General features: G+C 35.9%; 1 protein-coding gene across 5 annotated transcripts in view; it reads right to left on the bottom strand.

The window, feature by feature from the left end:
* The window catches only part of VTI1A (vesicle transport through interaction with t-SNAREs 1A), a 366,600-nt gene that overhangs the window by 253,496 nt on the left and 87,689 nt on the right, over positions 1–25,415 (bottom strand). The window lies entirely within an intron of this gene.

Below are 25,415 nucleotides of genomic sequence, written 5' to 3'. Positions count from 1 at the left end.
ATGTAAAGACCAAAGAATAATATTTTACCCTACACATGAAATTTAGTTTTCTCATAAATGAAACAGAAGTATTAGGTTATACTTAAAATTCATTTTCCAACATATAAAGGTCAAGAAACATTTAGACTGAAATGTAACATAGTTGTAAATATTATTTAAAATCTATTTTTTAAATATATTCTTGAATCAAAGGGTAAAAATCAATAGAGATATTACTGCAGTTTTTCATACCTCAGCTATTCCCAGTTTTAATGGAAATAATAGGAAAATGCAGTTATGTATTCATAATAACAAACTGATCTTACTTAGATTTATTGAACACTTTATCGTCCATTAGAGAAGAAATGCTATTCACTTTGACTTCACAGATTTCTTGTGTAGATATGAAGGTTAAATAGTTAGATTTTAATTTAAAATTTCCAGGCACACATTTATGTTAATTATATTTGATACTTCAAAGTTATTTTAAACAGTGTTTACCTTTTAAATTACAATAAATTTTGAATCGTTTTCAGTCAATAAAAAATATTAAAACCACTTCACATGTTTAAATTAAAAATTGTATTTCTTCTGGATTTATGTTTTTTATACACTTTTTGATATCTGCAGGAAATAATAAGTAATTAAAACTTGAAAGAATAACTGTGTTTTACAAAAGCATGAAACTTAAAATTATTAGAAAACACCTTAAAAGATCCCAAAATGTTAAGTATATCAAAATACGCTTTTTCTCCATATTAATTATAGTAACAAATATTTAAAAAGCTAATGGCTGGTCCTTTTCATTTCCATTTACTCTATATATTTCCATGTCCATGTACCACAGGCAGCTCAAGAAATATTTCTTTGACTAGCGGCTCAATGGCGCAGCCTATGTGTAGAAAAGTATAATACAACATTAACTGATGTGCAGAACTAGTCAGTTGTTTAAGTTATAAACAAGGTGTAAAAATATAATATGGTTTTGAAAAATAAGATACACGTGAAAGAATTCAGTTTCCATTGCATCATGATTTTCACAGTTATCTGTGAAACTACATTAAATTGAGAGTAAATATAAGTAAAACATATAAATAGTCTTTTTCACTAAACATGAGACATTATAGTCTTTTTGGTTTAAAATAGTCTCTAAGTAAGTTTGAAAGTTCTCTATTTCCTCTACTGGCAAAAATCTAAAGAAGCATGGTGTTTTGTGGCTGAGTTAATATTTCAATGGTTGTTTCCTCTCAGGTTAATATATGACCCTGTAGCTTGTAATCTTTTTTTAAAATCCTCTTTCTCTGAAAAGACTAAGTGCATGCATTACAAACTTGAAATCAGAAACATTTCGATTTAACAATTGTATTAGGATAATCAAACAGAGGCCCTTTGTTTTATGGTACAGGTGATAGGCTGAATAAAACCTGTTCTGCTACCTCATGTATGAACTTGATAAATACACTGCCTTCCATAAATCTTCCATCAACACATGCTATGGATTTCCAGTCAAATATGGAGGGGGAGCTGTTTGTATTCAAGGCAGCACATAACAATCATTTCCCTCAACCTTTTTAACATTAGTGTACAATGAGGAAAAGACATATGTATACACACACATATTCAAGAATGTAAACTAGCCTGTCTCATCAAAAACAGAAAAGAAAAAAATCTTTGGACAAAGATACATAGTGAGTATAAAAGTCTGAGTGACAAAAACCAGCATTCCATTGTACACAATTAACTTTCCTGTTATTTTTTTTGTGTCTCCTTTAAAAAAACCAAGAGGCATCATACAGGAAAGTTCTTTCCATATACTCCCAACTTTTCTCCCTTCATGCAGAGCTGGCTGCTAATCCTAGCAGAGAAAAGAACTCAAAATTTGCACTCATTCCTTTTCTCTATTATGAAAGAAAGAGAAAGAAAGAAAGAAAGAAAGAAAGAAAGAAAGAAAGAAAGAAAGAAAGAAAGAAAGAAAGAAAGAAAGAAAGAAAGAAAGAAAGAAAGGGTGACCCTGTCAATTTACTCAAGCTGTTTAAACACGGAAGAAGTGTAATAACTCAGACAGCCTCTGCGGCAAAGCAAGTGCAATCTGAAAAACTGTTTCAGTGACACTACAACTTAACCATTTTAACTTCACAATGTGAGGATTTTTTTTTAATGTACTTCAATCACACAGCAGAGGTCTGATCAATTTGACATTGACTATAGAAAACGAAACTCGCAGTGAAGACAAGCACAATGTACTGAAAAATTATTTTCTGTTTGGTTCACTATAACTTCATCTTTTCTTTCTATTGCTTTTGGTATAAAGAAATCAATAAAGTGTTAAACAAAATTAAAACAAAAGCCACTCCAATGTTTATTTTTTCAGTCACTGCTAAATGATTTAATTCCAAAAGCTCTTTTCATTCCATGAAAGTTGTGGTTGCACTTGGTTTTGTTTTTTCCTCCCTCAAGGTCAGATTTGTCAATTAAAAAATAGTTTCAGGATGAAACTGAAATTTTTCCACTCACTGTTATTTCACACGCCGCGGAGCTTTGACAATTCTCAACATTTCTGTAGATATTTTAATCACCTTAGGCTTTTAAAATAAACTTGATGATGTCTAATGTTTTTAAAAGCATATTGTAAATGTAATGACAAACATTGCTAAAATATTAGAGAACCAAAATGATATCTTACACCTTGCCATGGAAAAATAAATCTTTTTGTCTAAAAACTACTCCCAGATATTCTTATGCAGAATAGCCAGTCCATGTCCAAGGGATTATTCTGCTTTGAAACAGAGATATGTATATCTGAAGAATAACCCCAAGGAACAAATTAAAATTAAATTTGCTAGTAGTTTCTACTTCAGTAATTTCTGAATGTAATTGTGTAAAAATATATTGGTGCTAATTTGACGTTAATAAATTAAGACCATTAGAGACAGTCTTTCATTGTTGGCCTTCAACAATTGTCAATGACACTATTTTCTGTTTGCATTTCCTCAAGCGTGTTAATGTATCTTTGTTTAGGCTCGCAAGTCGAATGGTCAATGTAAACACAGTCAATGAAACATCAGGACTGGAAAACAAGTCTACTGAGAGAACCTATGGAAAGACCATTTGGTCTGCTGCCAAGTATGCAATGAGGCTACAGCACTGAAAGGCTACTTTAAAATTTCTTTATATGATGAATAAATTACTCTTTTAAAAATTCTCAAAATTCTTTGTTTTGCATACAAACTCCATCAAGGACGAAGGTGGTCTGCAAGTTGAACCTAATGCAATGTGGTTATAGTCTTTGTTTGCAGTCTTAACTGGGGATTGTACCTTAGCTACCGTAGTTCAAGCGTAAAAATACTTTGTCTGTAATACTATATACTGTTGCCAGTGACCCTCTAAATCCTTGAACCAACTGTGTCTTCTGGTGTCACAGAAGATAATGCCAATTTATTGCAATGTGTGGCTTTTTTAACTGATTAAAATTAAGCCGTAAACACGTGACAATGGAATTAGCACATTTAGAGAGTCTGTTTTCCCACATCCCATTTTGCGCTAGTACGGCTGGTCCCTGCAACTCTACGCGGGTGCAATTTTAATGACTTTGCTGGGTTTTGATGTTCTTATGAAAAAAGCACTGCTTGGTGTTTGTGGAGAAGGTAGATATGGGGGCTGAAGAGCTGTGATTGGGAACATGGTGACATCGTTTCTGTTTTCCGATAGGATCGGTGTCATTTTCCTCTTAGCGATAAGACACCTCCACTGACAGTGCCCGATTAGGGAAAATTTTATTATAAAATTCACTTTTATCGAATGAGGATAGAGCGATAAACAGTTCAGCCTCAGGGAAGGAATAGGCACAGATTCTCCCCCACCTCTTTCAAATTCCACCTTTTTCCTCTTCTCTCTTTTTCTCTCCCTTAAAAAGGTGATTGTGTTTTAGTTATTATTAATGGTACAAAAGAGCTCCTACAACATGTGATTGCTATGATAAAACCATCTGAATCAAGAGACACTTAGATGTTGTTATGAAAGAAAATCTATTTTATATAGTTATACATATGTGAACACACACACACACACACAGATAAAACTGCTTTCTAAATTCTTTCATTTCTGCAAGTTACCTAGTATTTGTTACGTAGGAAAATATAACATCTTAAAAGAAAATCAAACTGAGGTAGTACTTACTGAATTATCTTAAATATACTACATTTCATACTTGTCTTCAGAAATAAACATTTGCCAAACAAAACTGCAAGGTAAACATAAAGAGACAGAAGATTGGGGCCCGCTGATTCTTGGACAAATACTAATGCTGCAAAGAAAAATATGAAAAATTTTGGATTGTTTTTAAATAATAAAACATCTTTGCTTTTGAATTCTGGTAGTATAATGATGATACTTCAAACCTCCAGGGTCATAGTTATGTCTGTTTTCTCCTGATAAACTAGCTGGAACTCAGGAATATTTTGTATGACAACTACTTGAAAGGTCATTTGAGAAGCAAAAAAATAAGCATCTGACATCGCGTATTTAATAAAATTTTTCTTTTATGAAGAAAAGTTCATTAAATGACTAAGAATATTCTGTCTACCTTTATGAGATTTAAAAAAAAAAAAAGTAGTATCTCTGGGCTAAGGACGTCCAGTAGCACTGGTAAATTCTGGTACCTCAAAAAGAGAGTTGGATGCCATATTTTTTAAATTTGGGGGGAGGGTAGAATGCTGATGATAAAAACAGCTCAGAAAACTATTTATTTATTGGTGGAAAATAATTCTGGTTTGTAGTATTCTTCCATATATTTATGAGGGGCCCCTAAATTCACCCTTTAAAGACCTTTTTTTTGGGAAAGATTTTTTTTTTCAAATGCTGATTGTAAGCATGATCTATTTCAGTGTGCAATTTCTAATATTATTCATATAGCATTTTTCAGTTAGCAGTGATCAGAGAATCATGCTAAAATATCTTATTCCCTTTTGAGCTAAGCTTCTAAATTTAAAAAAAAGTAATTTTTTGAATCTTCAGCTATAAACTGAAGATGCTTGCAACTTGATGTTGAATAATGTAAGTATTTGTGGTATCTTGGTAAGTCGCAAAAGAGAAGTGGTGGCTTGCTTTACCCATCATATAATAAGGTGGAAAACTGAGGTTTACACAATTCAAGGCTACAAAGCAAATGCCCTTTAGTCCAACTGTATCTTCCCGTGCTCCTTGTTTTAGGATTTCAGGGAGACAAACATCATGATAGGGCAATATTATCATAACTATAAACTAATTTTCACTGTAACCTAATTCAAAGCCCCAAAACAATTGCCAAAGTAAACTTATGAAATAATATGTGGTAAATAGTGGAGAAAACAAAGCTCAACAGTAAAGTATGCAGTAAGTTAAAAAGTGAATCCATACTCATTATTGGCTTAAAATCTTTACCAGTGAATACTTATTAATGAGTATACTGCTACAAGGCATGCTAGCTTAAGTAGAGTAGACTTTTCTTAATTATACCTTTGCTGAGAAAATAGAATATTATTAAAGAAACACACACATACAATGGTTTTTTTGAGAGAACTACTTGAATGCAGTAAGAATTTCAAAACAGTGAGAGACAAAGCCAAATCCTTAAATGTCACAAAGTGGTCTGGGAAATGGCTATCATTATTGTAATGCAAAAAGGTTAGAGGGAAACATTTGGAAATGAGCACTTTTCTTTGTAATGAAAGAACGCAGCTGTCCATTTCTATCAAGCAGGCAAGAAAATGCCCCTCAGGAAGCTTACATTCATTCTCCTGAAGACGAGTAAAAAACTTGGGGATTATCCCTTATAAGTTAGGGTTGGTACCGTGAAGGAGGGGCCTGACGCCACAGGAGGGGAAATCTTTAAGTGGTGCGGTCAGGAGAGGGTTCTCTGAAAAAGTAACATTATGCTACCAACCTAAGCAAGGAGACAGTGAAGAGCCAAGGATCGCCACTCTCACACAGGAGAGAGATACATATGTAAAATATGTGACTGTACCGAGATATTTAAAAAAAAAAACATATTTCTGGAAAGTTGCATGTGAACTTTTTCTTAGGAAAAACAAAATCAATGTGTATTCCAGAGAACTTATTGATATTCAGATAAATCCAGGAATGGAATGTCTTAACAGTTTTGAAAAATCCTGAATAGAAAATCTGTGTATATTAAAGTACCTCTATTTCTAAGTATCACTGACCTCAACTTTTCTGACAATTCGGAAGATACTTCTAGATCATACAGTCGTTGGGATAGAGTCATCATTACAATTACCCCTATCTGGATCAGGAGAGAACCAGTGATAGACCAGTTTCTTCTGTCTCACATGTCCTAAACGCTGACTGCATCTTTCTAGGTAGCTGTGAGCACATTCACACCTGCGTGCGTGGTACGCAAACCTACTCATCAGTGTGTGTGCTCCGTCCAATCAGCACTGAATAAAACAGAATACCTTTTTCAATTCAGACATTATTACTCAGTCCTATCTTCATCTCTGAAAAGCTTTGTTTTTTGCACGTCTAATAAAGGTATCCAAGTCTGGAGAGCACAAATGCCTTTCTGTTCTGTGACAAGAAACATCTAGAATGGCTGTGGATCTGTGTGTACAGAATTCGCATTTTATTGAAATGAGCACTGATCTTTCATAAGAGGGCTGCCTGATTGGTCAGTGGGAAATGGATGGAGTGATGGGAAGAATAGCTGATGAAGAGATAATCCACGGTGGCAACGTGGCTGCACAGGGTTGCAGCAGTGGGGGGTGCGTGTAGGGTGAGGGAAGAAGAGGAAGGGCTTCTTTCTGTTGTTGCATTTGAAGTGCGAAGGGGGCCTGCAGTGAGCAAACTTCAGATGTGAAGAACAAAAGGCCAGGTTTTCCCCCTACACCATCGCTCTACCTTTTTCTCAATACTGACTAGGTGATGAGGTCTCAAGCTGAAGCCCTACCGAATTCCATTTTGACAGACTATATTTATTAGTCAGGTTTATCTTCCAGATGCGTAAAACAAGGCATTCACTACTGTGCATAAAACAATTAAATGGAGCAATGCTACCAATGTGTGCTTGGGGAACACTGAGAAGCATCTCTGTTCTTTACAGCTGAATCGAGGTGCATTGATATAATCAAGTGTTCACCCAAAATCTTAAATCATCTAAAAAATAAAAACTTGTGGTTGATAAACATTCATATCACTTAGGTCAATTTAAACATTTTTCTCCTATTCCTCTAAATGAATAATTTGGAGAGGAAGGTAGTTCCTAAGCTGATGGTGGATCTGAGGTTGCCAGTTGCAGGAGCACTTAAGCGCCCATTGGCACAGCAAGATTCAAAGCCCTGGTAGGCTTCAAAGAGACACTTTTTTTTTCTTCTTCTAGAACTCTTTGCTTTCTAGTAAAGCTGCAACCACAATGTTCTCTCTCTTAATGCCACCATAAAAAATCAAAACACTTTAAAACAAATTGATGTACTCTTTAATACAGTCATCACATCATCACAGGACCCTTGCACCCTGCATGGCGACAACCGTAGGGATGCATACCACACATCTCTCTCTTTGTTGCCTGCTTCAATGCTTAAAGAAAAATTGAGAGAGTGTGTGTCTCTCAATTGAGATATGGGCACCTTTGATTGACAAGACCTAATCAGCTTATCTCCACACTAATAAAGTTGGGGCCTGTGGAGCTGGTATATGCCCAGCACTGAGTGAACTTTTCCTAGCCAAAGCCTCACGGACCAGGTCTCAGGCTCTGCTTCTTAAAACTGGTTCAGATCAGTTCTTAATGGGCTATTTTCATCTTGATAAACTTGAAGTTCTTCATTCATGATGGCATTAGAGTCAATTTAGCTGGATGAATTGCTTAAAGTAATGGCTACATGATAAGTCTGTGATAAGTATTTATGTGCATTGGATCCATAACCTCTCTCTTCCAAGCTCCCTGTATTAAGTAAAAAGTAACTTCTTCTGAATTATTATTTTTTTCTTTTAGCTTACTATTTATTAAAGAGCATGGCTGGCTGGCTGGCTTGCTTGCTTGCTTGCTTGCTTGCTTGCTTTCTTTCTTTCTTTCTTTCTTTCTTTCTTTCTTTCTTTCTTTCTTTCTTTCTTCTTTCTTTCAAGGATGACCGGATTCTCTGTGCATTAGGGAACAAACATATCCCTTTAATAAGTTCTGCTATATAATACTATTGGATGTTCACTTCCTTGAGATGGAGTCTCAATAGTCAAAATCTGTCTCCACCATTCTGGTACCCTGTGACACTAACTTGCTCATATCAAACACCCACTAAATCAGTCCTGACTGATTGGTGGGAAAGTAGAATATATGGCCAGGAAACATATAAGCTGGAGTCTGGGGGATGGGGGTGTACAGATGCATGTGTCCACACATATTGTCTTCTTCAAGTTGGCTTAGAGGAGGCCCTTTCAAACAAAGGATTTTCCACATACTTCAAGAGCAATGTCTTTGCTAACCTGTTTGTAATTAGTATGTAAAGGCCAAACTCAAGAACTGAGGTGTAAATAAAGTTATTAAAGGGCCAACGACACAACTATACAATGGAGACCTGGAATAGAAGTCCCTTTTTATTCATTTACTTGTTTTGGCCGCACTCATGGGAGTTCCTGGGCCAGTGATCAAACCCATGCCACAGCAGTGACTAGAGCCACAGGAGTGACAACTCTGGATTCTTAACCCTCTAAGTCACCAGGGCACTTCCTAGAAGTCCCTATTTACATGTGCCAAGGTGAGAGTAAAATACACAGTGGGCATTTTTATCTTAACTTTTGTATACAGTACAGAAATGGGTTAACTGGATAAAGCAAGCTTCAGTGAAAGAACTCCAGTAGTGGAGAGACTCTTTGAAATGATAACAATTTTTCAAGTATGAAAAAATATATATATTTATGTATCTCTGTACCTCTCACCAATAATGGTCATTAAAATCATTCAGTAATGCTGCTTTCAAACTGCAATATGCTTTAAGTATTATAATCACTTGCATAAAATGAGATGATTTTAAGCATATTCCAAAATGAAGTTTTCTACAGATTATAGGAAATCTTGAGCAATTTTTCATTCAGATTGTAGTCTTCATGCTGTAATTGCTTTATACAAAATCCACTCCAGCCTTATCACTCAATATTATCTTCACTGCTGAACATCGGAAGATAATTTTGCAATAAAATTTAATTTACGGAGCTTATTTTCCACTAATCTCCTAGCAGAGGAAAAAATGAAACACACCAAGGCACACACTCCAAGCTATGACCCTTAATGGTGTTTTTTTTATTTCTAGAATAGTAAGACCCTAAACATAGCAATTTTATCATATTGAAATGTTGGCATGTTTTAATCATCATAACTTTATATCCTAGAAAAGGAAGTAAAACAGGCTATTAGGAACTCATACGAAAATAAGCCTCTTCGAGTGATAAAGTCTGCCTGGGGAAAGCTTTTTTCTACCAGGAAGGAAATACTTAATATAAAAATATAGGGGAAGTAAAGGTATTTTATTTCAAACTATTAATATACCAATAATAGTCAACCATATTTGAGATTTTTAAATAAAAATTAAACCAGGTACCAATATGTAGGAAATAGACGTCAGGATTCAGTTTTCTGTACAAAATGACGAAGTCAGGGTTTCATCATTAAGGCCCATTCCACTTCTAAAATTTAAAATTTTAAATGTACAGATGCCACATAAACTTTGGAAGAGTAAATTAATAGTACAAAGTCTATTCCTATAGGCTTGAGCCCTTTATTTATCATTTATGCTCTAGAAAACATTCATCTCTTGAAAATAAGAAAATGCTTTTTAAAAAAATATACCGAGGACTCCATGGCAATGAAGTAATATCACAAACTGGGGTAAGATATAACCCAATCCTGTTGCTCAAAAATGAAATAGCTTCATTTTTGCAATAGTGCAAAATATTGAAAAAAAGCCTCATTAAAACTCAAATTCTTCACCAAAATGGTTACATGTTTTTTAAAAAGGACTAATGACCCTTAATGGGTTCAGAAATTAGTGCTTTAGGCCTGGACTAAATGAGACTACCACTTCCTAAACTGGATTTAAATCACTCTGCCTCTTTTTAAAGTTATATCACAACCAGGCCAAAGCGATACTGAATCATTTATGAGGTTTTTAGAGTTGAAATATCAGAGTCCTATATGTGCAGAAGTATTGTTCTGACATTTGAATTTCAGCAATAGGCAATACTGAGACATTTCAGTTATGCAAAATTTGACATTTCCATGTTAATATACAAAACAATGATGATGTGAAAAGCCACTTCTCTACCAATACTTAAAACTTAAACACTTAATAAAACTTTAGAAGCACAGGCCTCTAAAATTCAAACCCCCACACAAGTCCTTACCCTAAAAGCTCTTAATGTTTATTCACATAAAAGTACATGTCTGAACATCTGTACTGATCTTTTTCATTTATACATGGAAAGGCAGAAAACATCATTAATTAGTTGCTTTTTAGACCACTTATTTCCAATTTAACTTTCTTTTCACTTCTCATGCATACATGTCAGACTACTCTTGCCATGAGCTATAGGTTATTTAAAATTGTTTCTCAAACGTTAAAAACTACATTAAATAAAATACAATTGAGTATACTTCACGTTCCTGAACAGCATGAATCTCAGCCAGTTGAAATTTTACAAAAACCTAAAATGAACCACTAAAAACCAAACAAAATAAATAAAATGACCACCACGTCCAATAATTATTTCCTTAAACACCAAAACTGAAATGTTTTGACATAATGATCTCTTGGCAGAAACAGTAAAGACATTCTTTTTTAGAAAAGGCTGAAATAAGTAGGGTAATAATGAAGAACAAAATGTATAACATTTTCGAGCTGCAAATTAACAAGCAGGTATTGACTCTTCTTTGAGGTCAATAACAGCTCTTATTGATCTAAAAAGCTAATACCTACTAAGGTCAATATAAGATCTCGAGGGTCAACAAATCTGGATTCGAACTTCCACTTCCTTTCACATATAGATATTGCTGAAATGGGTACAACTGTGTTTGGAGAAATCATCATTCTGATGCCAGAATAATCCTGAAAAATAGACCAAAGAAGTTAAAAAAATATATATGTGGGATTTTAAAAGTCTGTTAATATGGAATTTTCAGCGACAGTGACCTTTAGATATAAATCTTATACAATTTGGTCAGTTAAATAAGGAGAAACAAAAATAATTTAAAATGATGTTTTTACAAGTGTTTGACCTCTTCATGTTATTGGCATATGGACTCTCTCTCTCTCTGTAAATGTATGTATTTGAGAAACTACGATGTGAAATAGTTTTTCAAGAACAGATCTTAGGTACTTCTAAATATAGAGAAAATACTTTTTTTTTTTTTTTGGTCTTTTGTCTCTTTAGGGCTGCACCTGCAGCATATGGAGGTACCCAGGCCAGGGGTCTAATCGGAGCTGTAGCTGCCAGCCTATGCCAGAGCCACAGCAATGCCAGATCTGAATCATGTTTGTGACCTACACCACATCTCACGGCAACGCCGGATCCTTAACCCACTTAGCAAGGCCAGGTATCGATCCCGCAACCTCACGGTTCCTAGTCGGATTCGTTTCCACTGTGTCACGACGGGAACTCCGAGAACATACTTTTTAAATTGTACAATTAAATAATAACATTTAAGGGACTTTAGAAGAGGAAAAAAATAGTAACCATTTCTATGATCACAATGCAGGCTGTTGTGTTTTTTTAGACTACAAAATTTTAAAAATATATTGACTATTGTTCTTCTAATAAGTAAAATGGTCTATACAGTCTTATCCTAAAGATGGCACATGGTGAATTACATGGACGTGGGACCATGTTCCCATATATATGTAATATTTCCCAGAGTCATAAAATGGAGTAATTTATCAGTCTGATTCTCTCTATAGCCAAATAAAAATTCATATTGTTCTTTTCAGAATTACTGGAAGCATCAAGGGAGGAAGCAGAAAGAAAGAAATAGGAAACTACCATGCCTAGAGCATTTACTAGTGCCAAAATTGGGGCAAGATGCTTTAAATAGACACAGGTCCTGTTAGTTATCAGAAAGGCCAAATTATTGATAGTGGTAATATAACAGAAAGGAGAGGACAAATTTGTAGCAATAATAATATTATACTATGGTGATTCAATAAAAATGAACATGACTGTGACTGAAAAGCACTTAAATTCTTCTTTTACTACAGCTTTATTTATTTATTTAATTATTGGCTACGCCCACAGCGTGTGCAAGTTCCCGGGCTAGGGATCAAACCCCAGCCACAGCAGTGACAACACCAGATCTTTAGCCTGCGGAGCCACCAGGGAACTCCCTAGAATGGTTTTAGATTTACAGAAAATTTATGTTAGTCTAGAGCTCCCATACTCTTAACACCAGTTTTCCCCATAATTAACATCTTCTAATATTGTGGTACATTTGTCACAGTTAATGAACCCATTCTGATAATTATTATACTATTAGAGGTTTATGTTTGGTTCATATTTCCTTAGTTTCTGTCTAATATCCTTAAGCATTCTGTCTGCTTCAGGACCCCATCTAGGATAACCATACTGCATTTAGTCACCCTGTCTCCTTAGGTTTCTCTTAGATGTGACAGTTTGCAATGTTCTTTAAGCACATACTTTAGACATGGTATAAACAAGTTTGCTGACTTGTATCTATTGTCAACACTTAGATGAAAACACATGCAGCATTATCTTTTTATTATAGATCTAAGGAACAGAAATTTGAGAAGTGAATAGAGATAAATGCCTGGTAGAAAGGAAAGCAAGTGATATTGACTCTTTAATGTGTCCTTATGAATAAGAGGGAAAGTTTCATTTGTCACAAATTCTAGAAGATTATAACCACTGACCTGACCCATAGGGCATATGCTCTTCTATCTTGCCCCACTGTATACTGTTACAAGCCAGGGTTTGAATTTATTGATCACGAGGCAGTGAAGTGGGCAAAGAACAGTGTGGTAGAAGAGGATAAACTGCCACTCCATATTTGTTCTTTCTCTTCTTTACTAAAAAGTTGTGATGAGAAAGTGGTTGTCCAGTTGGAACAATATTTCCTAGCCCCCTTGCACTTGGTGGCACCATTCTACTAGTTCTTGCTGGTGGATGTTAGGTTGCATCACTGTGTGGCACGTGCTGCCTGTGGAGCTGTAATAATGGGCGTGCATGCTCTATCCTCTTTGCCTTGGCTACTGGCAAAATGTAGAGGACTTTAAAGCTGGGTGCAGGGCAGAACCACCAAGTGGTCTCTCAAGTGGGAGATACCTGGAGTTCTGACTCACCACATGGAAGGCCATTGGCTCACTAAGAACACTTGCACTGGACTGCTCCCACAGTGACAAATAAACTTTACTGCATCAAGCCACTGGAACTGTTGAGGGTAATTGGTCATAGCAGCTAGGGTTATTATGCGAAGTCTCATAATAATGGAGACTAACCTTTATTGAGGACCTGTGATGGACTTAAGATGCCTCAAGTGTTTTATACAGTTTACCTCAGGTAACTATCACAACAACTTCCACATTGAAGACCTGTCAACATTTTTATATATCAGGAAAAGAAGACATGGAAAGGCAAGGGAACTTGCCCAAGGTTCCCCAGTGATTAAGAGGCAGAACCAAGTTCTGAACCTGGGTCTGTCCCGTTACCAAGCTCCTTGAACATTCCATTTTGCTTCACTGTAGATGAAAAATAGGTGATTAGACTTGGCACTTTGATTACAAAATAATTCCTATGCATTTTCTACACGTAATGTTTTTTTTTAATTCTCAAAGGGCAGCAAAAATTATACATGTGGTTCTTCCTACTTTTTATGTGGTAGACACGAAGTCCCCATTTACAAAGGGTGGGTGTGAGATGATTATTTCGTTCGAATTTGTTAGCGTTTTCAAGATCAAGGCAACATGACACAAAAATGCCAAAGAGAAAGAAACACTTCACCATTGCAGCCTGCTGCTAATCTTACAGTGTTTAATTTGAGCAGAGTCCAGCAACTCACAGAGGGCACGAAAGAACTGTTGCTCCACAAGGTTTATGGTTAACAAAGGAGAGAACAGAAAGACTGGCTTGTTCGCACAACAGTGTGAATTTAAAGAACTATATGGGGTGTGCATTCTACAGGAAACCCAAGTAGGAAGAAAAATGAAGCACTGTACCTTGCACACAGCAATAAAAATGAGGGGATTCATTACAATAAGAAAATTCACAGCTGGCAGGCAATGTCAGTGAGGCAATAAGATATCTGGTCCATCTTCATGCTTACCTTGTAGAAGTAAGTGTTTTGAGGGGGGGAAAAAAGAGAGGTCTCCTTTTTATATTAACAAAGTCAATCCAGTTAATCTCTTTAACTCACCTACGTGAAAAGTTTGGATGACACTATAAAAGTCCTGTGCTAACACCAGGAGAAAAACTGATGTGTCCTCTAAATTTGTGGACACTCCCTCTTATGATAGAGTTTTGTTTGCTTAAATAACAGGTTCTAAACATCGACAGGTTTGTGTAGAGCATTGAACATTAAAGATAATTCACAGACATGCTAATGAGGAAGAGAGCAATATGAAACCAAATAAAACTTACTAGCTGTTCTTGCTGGTGAAAATTGAAGGCATTTGGAGAAGTATTCAGAGCATCGGTCAACTTAATCTGAGTAAAAAATCTCCACTTTGAATAAGTTAATGTATTGATCAATGCAATGAAGTAATAGATGTAAAAAGAGATACTAAAAGTAGTCTGCAAATTTCAAAGCAGATTATACAATTGTATAATTATTCCTAATATTAGCATTACTTTCAGCACATAATATAAAGTTAAAAATTCCCAAAGATTATAATTTTAAACATTAAAAAGCTCCACAATGTATTAAGTAAAATAACTACACATTTGACTATTAAAATGGATAGGTTAATTGGAGAAGTTACTCTGAAATAATAAAAAGTTTGAAGGAAAATGTTTTTAAAATAATGTTATCACTTTAAGTATACTTATAAACTAAGATGAGCATTAGATATGCCCTAGGACACACTCTAGAAATTCCCATAAGACACGTATTTGCCCACTTTGCTCATGGTTTACCTACTTCCCCTGCTCACCCTGTATTTATTCCATAACGCTTATCTATTGCGAGTCTTCCCCTGACACTATGAAAAAGACTTAATTACTTCATCCTGGAACTTTACACTCTAAGTGCCTAGAATGGGGCCAAGGGTCCGTTCCTTCCTAAATTACAGAAAATCTACTTTCCCTTTCAGGTAGGTTGATTATCTTCCTAACCTGACACCCAAATGCCAATCTAGCTAATAACAATTCATTTAGGGCAGGATTTTTCTTGCTAGTTCAGAGATCAACTTAGACCAGTTCAGATCTAAGGAACCCTCACTCTAATTTCTAAGGGCCCAATGAGAGTTTTCTGAATAAATGTTAAGGTTTCACTGTGCTCTATTCAAGTGTCATGTGTTGCAAATAGCAGTGAAAGGAGAAATAAACATAATTAGCTCAATTTATAAGGTGTATTTTATGTGGACATTAACTATCAACCTTTTAATGAGCATCAGAACCTTGAGCAATTGATTGTGATGAGATTACCAACATGGAGGTAACATTAGGAGTACCCAGCAACATGCTTATTTCAAAAAGCTTTCTTCCTTGTCTGGCTTTAGGGTGGTTTCTTCTTTTCTCTAAATAAATAGATATTTATTTAACTATGACTTAGAATTTATATCTCAAGATGCAAAAGGGCAGCATAGTGCCATCCATGAATGATGACCCACCATGACAGTCTCTTTGATAAAGACTTTACTTGAAAAAACATAATCTTCAATAAAAAAATTATTTTTTTAATGTTGACTTTGTTCTCTTATGGCAACGTTGGAAAACACTGTAGCCCAACAGGAAATACAGACGAAAGCTTCAAATATAGAGCACACACAAAAAAAACCATTTTTAAAGCTCATGCCCGTCAAGTTTTCCACTTGATATAAGTCGTATACAAAGTCTTAGTCCAATGTGAACCCATGCTGTGAAAATTCTGTAGCACCCACCTCAGAAAATTCTGTTAAATACATAAACACTGCTGAAAAGAAAACTTCTGGGCACTAAAAGTCAGACTCAAAGGGAAAATAAAACTGATTAAAAAAAAATCCCAAGGAAAGTTATATAAGCACAGTGCAACAAGGTCATGAGCTTAACCGTCCTTCACTGTAATATATGAAAGTAAATTGGCATTTTAGCGATCTGCTTTGGTCGTCATTCTTTTTCTCAACTCACAGAGATGCAACAGAATAAGAATGGCTTCACGTGTATCTTACAAACCAACTGGAAAAGTGATAGGCTTTATGGGGTAAGACACCTTTAAAAATGAGTATAATGCTTTTTAATGGATTAAAAAAATGAACCCTATGAATTCCCTTGGACCACCTAAGGAGAAGGTTCTCCAAATAAGGTTTAAATGATATCCTTTTCTTACCACTATGGAGCTCACCAATATCTCAGAGAACCTCACAAAGTAAATTTAAGCACAACTTGAAAATATTCTTTGAGAGCTTCACCCCAAATGACGAGCTCCTCTGTTCTTTTCAGAGCTGAACCACAGTTTTTGAGATGTAAGACTTTAATAGGGTTGTAATTATAAAGTGATAACTACACATCAAAATGATTACTTTACCACTGGGTGGACTTTAAAAATCTCACAGGACATGGTCAAGTAATTCTTGACAGTATTTTAAAAAATGTCTATTCTAGCAGAGATACCTTTAAGGTTCTGAAAGCATAACCATGCATTCTATCACTCCAAAACGATAAGCAGAGAAACTTTTCTCTGGCGATAACTTCTTTCTGTCAAAAAGTTCAATACTTCTTTCCTCTAAAATACATATGGCTGGATAAAATAGGTGGTTAATATCAACCCAACTGTACAATCCCACTTTCTGTTCCTATATTATAGAACAACATAAGGTGTTAATTTTTTATTTCTGTATTAGTTTGAAATGGTAGTGCCTTTGTAAATTCCAACCTGTGCCCAAACAAAATTACTTAGGTAAAAAAAATCTGAATCAGTGTTTATAGACAGAACATTCTCTACTCAGATAAACCAAGACTAGGATATCTTGTCTTTCCAGCGCTGTATCCCCATGGCACTTGACACTCATTAGAGTTCAATGAAATGAACTTGTTAAAGAAATGAAATGCAATATATGCCTTCTTTCATTGATGTTATACCGCTCTCACTAAGATCACGGAATCAGAAATTTATTCTTCTACCAACTGATAATAGCTCTAAGAGCAAAGAATATACAGTTGACACATTTTGGGTCTATATGCTCAGGAGTCTTCTAAATGAGTTATCAGTAAATGGAGGAGAAGAAAAAAAAAAAATTTCTTACATTGCCTGAGATGTTAGCTCAGTTCCAAGCTACCTTACAACTTTAAAAAGTTTTATGCATTATATTTTATTATTGTGCATTGTTTTACCCATTAATCTTTGCTACAGATGATAAATTAATACATTCAAGGATTTATATTTTTGAATCGAATTACTACATTGTACCTAAAAGCTCCCTGGTGGCTCAGTGGGTTAAGGATGCAGCATTGTCACTGCTGTGTCTCAGGTCGCCACTGTGGTGTGCGTTCGTGGCGTGCGTTCGATATCTGGCCAGGGAACTTCTGTGTGCTGTAGGGGCAGCCAAAACAAACAAAGAATTATTACATTATATCTAGTGTAGTGAATGAACACTCAAAATATTTCTTAAAAAGAAGGATGAGAGGGAAAGGGAGGAAGAAGAAGAAGAAGAAGAAGAGAAAGAAGATTAATATTATAATGAGAGGAGGAGGTAGAAAAATAAGAAAATGTTGGTAGACATGGAAGAAATTCCTGATACAAAGAAAATGACTGACTTTCAGTTTGGTAAAAACTTTGGTAAAAACTTTGTCTTAGATACTTTCAACCCTGATTAAAATTTCTAAGTGAATTCTACAATGAGTTAATTAAAATAATAATACTTTCTCAAGAGCTAAAAGATAGAATATGATAAAGTTGGAATATCATCCTTCATAATCCTCATATAGTCCCATAAAAGACTCAGGAAAACTCCATCAGGACTTTGAGACAATTAAAGTATAAAGGAGGGCACGTCTGAAATGAATTTGTTTAAATGCTTTTAAAAAGTTCTGAACATGAAACATTTTATTTGATTTTTCAAATGCAGGTTGATAGCACTATTGATCGATTTTCCTGAATGAACTCTTACAAAAAGACATATGCAAAGTAGAAAGAGAAACAGTGCTATATATAAATTATCTAATTCTCATGAAAATGCTGTAATTCCAAGATTTGCTTGTGTAAAGAAGTACTCCATATGTTTCTCTAACTTTACTCAAATGAATAAAGATTTTGTTGAGGTAATCATAAAAAGCAAAAATAATCTGAACACATGTAAAATAGGCCTGTGGAAATATATTCCTAAAATGGGGAGTATCTGCAGCTTAAAATTAGCTAAAATTGTACTTCCCTAATAAAACAAGATACACAAGAAACTGTGATTAAAAGGAGGATCAAGCGGTATTAAATACAGGGGAAAAGTACTATGACAAAAACAAAGTGGTATAATGTAGTCCCTTTGGGGTTACTGGATAAGTCACTAGCTATTCTAGCTGTCAAGCATTGCCTACTCACATTTTCCTAACTAGGTTGGATAAATAACTATTCCAGCTCCTAAACAAGACCATTTGTATATTCTATACAACCAATATTAACAGACACAAGCACACTTATTATTTCACAGGGAGTGTAGTTAATGATACAAGCTACCTGCCTGAATTTTTGTACACACATGTAGTTGCACATACATACAATGTATATGAGATTAAATGACACGACTTTTATCTGGTTCATACAGATACAGAATAAATACGAACATCTAACTCAACCTAATGCACACAGGTAGCACAGCTGATCTTGTTAAAATGCAGATTCTGGTTCAGTAGTTCTGAGGGGACCTGGGATGCTGCATTTCTCACAAGCTCCAGGGGAACGCTGATGCTGCTGGTCCTGAGTCCCACTTTGGGTAACATGGAACTAACCCATTTCCTCTTTAGACTGATACAAAATTAAGCAAAGTGACAATGTACATTTATACTTAGAGCCTACCTGAGTGGAGATTTCTAGAGAAAGAAAAGAAACAAAAACCAAAAAACAACCACCACACTTCAGAGAGGCAATTTACAAAATCTTCCTAAATACTTTATTTTATTTGTGCCTCTCACAAATTCTAGGAAATAGGGATCATCATCCTTGTTCTTCAGATAAGATATCATAAACTTGGTTGCAAGCTCATATTTATAATCACGAATGATTACCACCAGCCTAATGGATTGGCCATTGTCTGTGTAAAGCCCCACCAGGAACAAGCACCAATATGTCCCCATTTGTTTTGGGGATATTCTCAAGAAGGAATCTTTGGGATTGCATGCCAATTGTTAGGGAAATTAATAACAAATTTCAAGCTTCCTGCTCCTGAATGCCTTTGAATAAGGCTTACAATTTCTCCTGCATCTTCACCATCCAGTTCCTCCATTCATTTCAACAAGTAAAAGGACCACATCTTGGATTATTACAATACATGTCCTAACATGTCTCCTTGTTCCCACCCCTTTGCCACAGAGATGTGGAAATGTGAACATCTCTGTCCTCTATGATTCAGATCAGGCCACTTGCCTGAGAAAGCTCTCCAATGGCATCACACCCTACAAGTCAAATTAAGACATGTTCCCGTGCCCTGGGGTCCCATAGAATCTGCACTCTACATGGCTCTAACCTAACTGTGTCACGTGCCCATTGCTCACTTGCTCCAGCCACACCAATCTTCTTTCTTTTTTGCCTGAACATCCCAAACACTTTTTCATTTCAGACTCCTTGTGCTTGCTTTTTCCTCTTGGAATTACTGGCCCCAAATCTGCTTACTGATGGCATCTTTGTGCAATTCAAGACTCAGCTTACAAGGTACTTCTCTGAGAGGTCTCTCCTAACTAGCTAACCTAAGATAACCTTCACTTATTACTCTTTCATTTTGCGACCATCTGGAATGATGATGTCCATTTATTAATTTTTAAAAATGTCTGTATGATCCTGTTCTCTGCCCTGCCTGTCCCCATACACAAGCTGCCTGGGAATAGGGACACTGGCTGTCTTATTTACTAGTATATCTTCAGCACATGGCACACCATATTTAATAGCTTTTGAATAAATTATATGAAAAGGAACTTAACAGATGTGAGAACATGGCATATTTTGACCACAATAGGTCACTTTGGAAAATCTAGGTAATTGGAACCCATTCATATTTCAGTGTAGTCTATCAGTTAAGAGCATGGAGTCAGTCTGGCTACACCATTTCCAAGACTGATTGTCAGCAAATAACTTAATCTCTCTGTGCCTTGCTTTCCTATCTATAAAATAAGAAAGCACTATTTACTGCATAGAGTTGTGGTAAGGATTAAAGACATGATAAACATGGAATACTGAGAATAGCGTATGGTCCATAGGAAGTGTTCAATAAACACTGTATTATTTCTAAACTAGTCCATTTGTGGGAAATCTGCAGGGCTCTGGGTGAAGAATGGAGCACTCTTTTTCATGGCAGGAAGGCTGGCAGAAGTATAGCACCTGCAGAAGTACAGCAGAGAGACTACTGACCAAATGGACCATCAGAGCTGGTGGTTTGAAGTGACAACTGAGAGAAGGGGTGCAGACCCGTAAGGCCTGGGTACTCAGGGACAGCAGGAGCAAGGCTGGTAAATGGTGCAGACCACTCTTCAAAGATGTGAGGCTACTGACTGTAGACAATTACTCTCATGGTTCCACAGATGTCCTGCCAGGTGCACGGCGTGCATTTAGGGCGCAGGGTGGGATAGTGGCGAATATCTTAAACTATCTGTTTACATATCGAAAGAAGAGAGTGAGCCCTGAACTTCTGCCCTTGTATAATTTCTCTTTTGGCCTATTTCTTTCACTTATCATTCAGCCTCCATTAGTTTTGTGCCTACTGTGATTCTGGGATATTTACTTCAGAGAAAAAAAAAAAATTCAGAATAAAGGGCAGATGACCCACAGTTTTAAATCTTAATTCTCTGACCTCAAACAAAATGGATATCCCCATAGCTAACAGTCAGACCTGATTATTAGTAGCAGATGAAAAAAGGAAGAGTCATTTTTTATTCGCAGATTGGGGGCAAGAACTTACAAGAAATGCTCACATGGATCATGCCAATGGCTCATACAACCAGCAGAATGTTTGGTCTTCGATGGTCACTCTGATAATTGTCCCTCTTGATGTCAGTCTTAGACTGAAATGTCCTAGCATCGGCTCTTTAGTTCAATATCATATATTCTTCCATCTGTCTCTTCTTTTCTAAAGAGTGCTATTCAATTAACTTGTAACCTCATCATTTTCTCAAACAGAAAGGGAGCCATGAAAGAAACTTGGTTAGTATTAAACTCAATATACATCAAGGTGTAAATGGCACTTAGAAATAATCATGTACTTTCACTCGGACCAAGTACATTCTGGACCAGAGTCCCTCTGTTCAACAGCTATCATTTATTTTATTTTATTTTTTGGTTGCACTCAGCATATGGAAGTTCCCAGGCCAGGGATCAAATCTGATCTGCAGCTGCAACCTATGCCACAGTGGCAGCAATGCCGGACCCTTAACCCACTGCACCAGGCCAGGGATTGAAACTGAACTTAAGCAGTGAGCTGAGCTGCTGTAGAGAAAATGCTGGATCCTTAACCTGCTGTGTCACAGTGGGAACTCCAGTAGCTATTCTTAAATAGACAGTAACTGACAATTTGACAAAATGACTTTTATTGTTTGCTTTTTTTTTGGTGGGGGGGCTGCACCTGTGGTATATGGAGGTTCCCAAGCTAGGGGTCGAATAGTAGCTGTAGCCGCCTGGCCTACACCACAGCCACAGCAACACTGGATCCGAGCTGTGTCTGCGACCTACACCACAGCTCATGGTAACACTGGATCCGTACTTAACCCACTGAGCGAGGCAAGGGATCGAACCTGTGTCCTCATGGATACCAGTCGGATTTGTTTCTGCTGAGCCACGACGGGAACTCCCGACAAAATAACTTTTAAAATGTCAAAAATGACTCAGGAATTTCATAAGACAAATTTCATTATTTACTAGGAGGGTGTTAGTGGTCAAAATAATATGCTTTCTACTTCATTCGACATGTAAATATTTATATATAATAATCAAACTTTCTTTTATATTTGCCAATAACAGTCATCAAGAAAAGTTTACAGATTTTTGTTGAAATCTTTTGCCAATATTTTTCAGAGATAACCACTTATACTGAAGATAACATAAAAATGATGACTTTTATAGAGCCCTATTTACTTTCTAAGCACTTGAATACATATGACCTCATTTTACTTTATAATAACTTTATGGGATATATAGAATCTGACATTAGGTTTCCATGTGGCAAATAAAAGAACACATGCAGAGAGGTTAAGTATTTCTCAAAGTCACACAGCTGATTAACAGTAAGGCCAAATAACAGGATTGTTGTCTCTTTCTTCAGTACATCGGACAATAATTCCTAGATTCTGCGGCCAAATAAAATTTCAAAAAAACATTTTGAAGGGCCCAAATATGCCAATTTTGCTATTTTTCCAGGTAAAGAAAAAAACTGAATATATAATTCCTATTTACTATCTCCATCACATCATAAAACTATCCTTTTATCGCCCCCAAACAGGAAAAACATGACCTTAGAAAACATGCAGTTCTTTCAATTAATAACATTTACCTTACAAGACAATCACTTCTTTCTAGTTTTTCCCCTCCTTTTGCTGTGGACTGGTGAAAACTCTTGTTGCAGTCTAGAACTAGACTAGTCTAGAACTAGACTAGTCTAGAACTAGACTAGTCTAGAACTAGGTCTTAGGCCAATATTTGCAAATTATTTCCCTCTTCTGTGCTGTTCCTAAAGTCATCCTAGGTCTTTCCTATCTTCTCCTTGCATTTCACTGACTTGAAGAAAAAACCAATAAGTGCAAAGTTTTTCCTTTTGAAAGTTGCTGTTCTTCTACTGATACCATAACAAAGTGATTAGTGTGGTAAATTCACATCACAATGAAAACACAGAGTGAATGGACCTGACTTGGCTGAGGGCTAGCAGAGAAGCAAGAGATGCAGAAGCAACATTGTACCCATTGTAATTACTCCCCACCACACACACACATTATAGTAAGAAGCAAGGGCAGCAAAAATGCTTTGTGGCCTTTTTCTCATTTCTCCACTCACCTTCAAATTCATCCAAGGAAATAATTTAGCACAATGACTTCCTTTTAGGTGTCTTTACCTCCGCAAACCCCCCTCAATTCCTCCTTCTAGACTTAGTTTTATAGTCTGTAAGAAGTTTCCAAGCTTTTATGTATGTATTATATTACATATAAAAATACTAATTTTACAAAAGCTTATAGCTAGTTTACCACTGAAGCCTACTAAAAAGGCCAAGGGAACTGAGGTTGGTTTGGAGGATACTCTTAACTTGGCATTTTGCATGTTGACTGTATTGATAGTTTGATGTTACATTTCAGTACACACCTAAAGGAATAACTATCAAATCCCATTCGATCTTATAACCTTGATCAATGTATGATCTTCCAGTATCTGTGATCTTCTTCGTTGAGTTTCCTCAGCTTTGGGAGGAAGCTACAAAAAATGGTGTTATGCGAGAGAAAAGCCCAATCAGCCAAATCAAGCCCAGTGATCAGCTTCATAGCAAGAATATCCCCAACCCAACTCAGTCCCGTGTGGAAAGAAGCTCATCAATGGGATACTTTGTCAATAGGTATAGTGACACATTCCCCAAGGATGTTAAAGTAACACTAAAAAAAATTTCCTTTAATACCAAGTTTAGTCAAAATTTTTTTTCTTTGAAAGATATATGTCTGTATATCATCAAAAGGCCAAGCATTGATAATAATGTTTATATTGGTATAGTGTTTTATAGAATACAAAGTATTTTAACTTATGCCTACATTTCTTAGAAATATTCTGAGACAGGCAACATTATTTCCATTCTACTGAAGAAGAAGCATACTCAGAGAGGTTATGTGATTTGCTTAAGGTCACATAAACAAGGGCTAGAACCCAAGTCTGGCCTTCTGACCTCATGTTCATGACGCTTCTCATTATTAACGTTCTCTGCAAGGACAGCCACTTCTTAAGATAAGCCCAAGGCTAAAAAAACAAACAAAAGCTGACTTTTATTCCAATCAGGGCAGAAAGCCAATCTATCAATAACCTCAGAAAGGAGGACTGCCCATACCATTAAAAAAATCTGGTTGTCTTCAGTTTTCTCACCATTACTCTAATGCCAATGTCATTTGTGCTCTTCCTATTTGACTTCCTAGAAGTCATCACATAAGTCAACCAACACAGGACAGCCATGAACTCAGGCCATTGGAAACCACTGGCCATTCATAAAAGAAATTATTTGGAATCATTTTCCTTATTCCTTCTCTTAAAAAATAAATATTTTTGTAACACTGAATTAAAAAAAATCAATGGAAAAGTTGTCACCCACATATCTTTGTTGTTCATATACTGGGTAGGAGTTATCCGAAACATATAAAATAGATGATATATAATCTATACTTTGCAAATAGCTAAATACTAAGAAACCACTAAGTATAAAGGGGTTAATGGATACTTATTTCCTGGGTTAAAAATAAACAGTCATTGCCTGAAACATTAATAATGAAAACACATGTCTATTTGAAGTAGTCTCGAGCTATAAGTCAAATTCAGGCTGAGTTTTCTGAAATTATTAACAAGTTGTCAATTCAAATCGAAAGTTTGGATGGTATCAACTAACACTTCGAATAAAATTATCATGACTTTTTTCCTCCTTATATTTGATTACAGGCTCTGTTCATGATTTAAAAAAAAAAAAAATACAGCACCCTTAGGAATCATTTCCAACTCCAGGACAAAGAAGTGAGGTAAACTCTGTATTGGTACCTCTTTGCCCTTAGTTCACATCATTTAGACTGATTACAATGTTAATTTTTACATATGTGAATAAACATAAAGGAGCAAACAACTGGAGCCGGCACTGTGTGCTAGCAATCATTGCGGGTGGGTAAACTGACAACATGTAACCACATATTAAGACAAATGTAGAATTTAGACAAAGTATTCCATCTCTTTTCAGATGTATACTTTTAAACCTCAGGAACTGTTTTCAGTAGATGTCATGCCTTTTAACTTGAAAAAAGATAAGCGCAAATAAGCTCCCAATTGTCTCCCCAATATGTAAACCACATCTCGGGCTGCTGTCTCTGCTACTCCTTTGAAGTTTCCCTGAAATGTC

This window comes from Phacochoerus africanus, chromosome 15 (genome assembly GCF_016906955.1).
Source record: "Phacochoerus africanus isolate WHEZ1 chromosome 15, ROS_Pafr_v1, whole genome shotgun sequence".
NCBI lineage: Eukaryota > Metazoa > Chordata > Mammalia > Artiodactyla > Suidae > Phacochoerus > Phacochoerus africanus.
This window is presented reverse-complemented; position numbering and strand designations above follow the sequence as displayed.